This window comes from Berghia stephanieae, chromosome 11, assembly GCF_034508935.2.
Source record: "Berghia stephanieae isolate SIO BIC M18660-M18661 chromosome 11, UCSD_Bste_1.3, whole genome shotgun sequence".
Classification (NCBI taxonomy): domain Eukaryota; kingdom Metazoa; phylum Mollusca; class Gastropoda; order Nudibranchia; family Aeolidiidae; genus Berghia; species Berghia stephanieae.
In genome coordinates this window covers 19,512,205-19,514,704 of record NC_088370.1, presented here as the reverse complement: position 1 = coordinate 19,514,704, position 2,500 = coordinate 19,512,205, and the positions used below count along the sequence as shown (strand labels likewise).

General features: G+C 36.7%; 1 protein-coding gene across 1 annotated transcript in view; it reads right to left on the bottom strand.

Annotated features, from left to right (window-relative positions):
* Positions 1–2,073, bottom strand: part of LOC144957097 (uncharacterized) — a 5,854-nt gene extending 3,781 nt beyond the window's left edge. Inside the window, exon 1 of the mRNA XM_078888061.1 lies at positions 1,960–2,073. The gene's annotated coding sequence lies outside the window, so the exon portion shown is untranslated. The remainder of the gene's footprint in view (positions 1–1,959) is intronic.
* Positions 2,074–2,500: the final 427 nt, after the last annotated feature.

The following is a 2,500-nucleotide window of genomic DNA, read 5'->3' as shown; positions in this document are numbered from 1 at the left end:
TTTAGTGAGAATTACTTATAAACGGGGATTGTAAAAAGCAATAACAAAGACCTGAGTGAGTGACGTCAACTTCATACTATCTATACTGCGTATTAATATCCAACAAAGGGTGTAGTGAAAAATCAACGAGATACACACAACAATGTTCCCTGTAGTTTATGGGATAATTTCTAAATAGACAACCTCGTATATTGCATTGCTATAATAACAGGAAAATAAATAAAAAATAATTAATTTCATTCCACTATACCTTTCTCCTCTAAGCTCAAACTTTAAAGAAAGTTGTATCATCAATTATCAATTTATTAATGCCATTCTCATGGTTATTCTATTAAGCTATACTCGGGCTATAAGCTTGTCACCAATTTTATCTCAAACTCATGATCCAGTGAAACAAACAAACTACACACAACTCGCTATGCCTTCTTTCGTTTTATGGGACCACTTCCTAATAGACGACCTCGTACGCCGCTAAATTATAAAAGCACCTTATTAAGTCTTTTTTTCGATTCCAAACACATTGAATATGATTTAACCGTTACTGGTATTTAATCACAGCGATTGCCAACTGTAAAATCGAATCAAATATTATCATACCACTATTGATATTACATCATAGCCATTTCTGTCTACTGAAAATCGACTTGTTCACGAACTCGGCATAACAGAACTGTCATGCGATTGAATTCAACAAATCAGGGCGTATATAAATTGTGACCCTTCGTCTCAAAATGGTATTATGTCGGAACGAACCATATGCTTAAAAGCCGAATTAAATGTTAAACTGGTCAAAAATATAAATTGTTGGCATCAGCACCCTCAAATATGGTATCCATTCTTCTCAATAAAACATACAAACTCAACACAAGTCTGATATTTCTGGCTATAAATTCAATTTTCAAAATCTTAACCATCCCGACTTAATACTGTTTTGAGGCGAAGGGTCACAATTATGGTAAGACGACGTAAAGATAGTATGTGCTTGACAAAGAACCTCACAAGGAAATAGAACGGACCAACATACAGAACTCGTAACCATGAAAATGTATAGTTTGGATAATACAGTTTAGTGAACGTGGATGGCAAAAATTAATAACAAAAACCCGAGTGACGTCAACTTCATTCTATATATTAACCCGTTATTATATGGATGTTATGTGTGTGTGTGTGTGTGTGTGTATGTGTGTGTTGATGTGTGAAAGAGGGCATGGAGGGGATGTTAGAGGAAGAATGGTGGAGAGAGAAGGAGAGAGGGGGGAGGGGGGGGGGGGGGGAGAGAGAGACACACACAGAGGGGAAGAAAGGGAAAGACACACACACACACACACACACACACACAGACAGAGAGAGAGAGAGAGAGAGAGAGAGAGAGAGAGAGAGAGAGAGAGAGAGAGAGAGAGAGAGGCTGTTGTTTACGCACGAACAATCACATTGATATCCAAAAAAATTGGTTTCCAAGAACTGCCCAAACCAGGCGTTATAATAATAGCATAACACAGCTTTACTGTTTGTTGCTTTAGGTCTCTTCCAACACAATTGAGGTTATATGAGAGACCGCTGAAACAAAAAAAAAACAAGCAATCTAACAAAAATAGTACAAATGTAAATCAAAATCATAACCTAAAGATATCATAAGCTAAATTATAAATAACCAAGAACAAACAGGCAGAAGATTTACAGAAAAAAAAAATCCCCTGTCAAAAATACAATCACAAACCAAAGAAGCAGGCTAGGCTAGTAAAGAGAAGAAGAAACGACATCACTATCGGATCGTACACCCATGCGAACATCATGGAATCATAGGTATATGATTCAAGGGTGATGCTCCCATCCAACCACCCGCTTAACACAGCTTTCGTATAGAGCGTAAACATGACTAGGGCATGCTGTATGCGCTTTTATTTATTCTTTTTATTATTTTTTTTGTTGTTTTTGGCATGGCACTTTATACAAACTTACCCCATTCAACAAAGGTGTAGAAATCGAGACAGACTGAGTTTTTACACCATAGCAATATAGAGAGTTTACAGTAATCGAGAAAGCATATCTGCGGGAATATTATAGCAGCCTGGTACATGAGATAAACTGAAAGTGTAATTTTGCAACAACAACAACAACAACAACAACAACAACAACAACAACAACAACAAAATATATATATAAACAATTAACAGGATTGTTTATTTGTTTTTGTTTTCATTTTTATTATTTGTAAGAGTGGGGAGGGGTGGGGGAGGGGGGGGGGGGCGTTGCTTGTTCTGGTAATCAATATCGTTACAACATAACAGCTCAGTGATCCATTGAGGCACGGCGACATGAAATGTGACCCTTCGCCTCAAAACGGTATTAAGTCGGGATGGTTAAGATTTTGAAAATTGAATTTATAGCCAGAAATATCAGACTTGTGTTGAGTTTGTATGTTTTATTGAGAAGAACGGATACCATATTTTAGGGTGCTAATGCCAACAGTTTATATTTTTGACCAGTTTGGCATTTAATT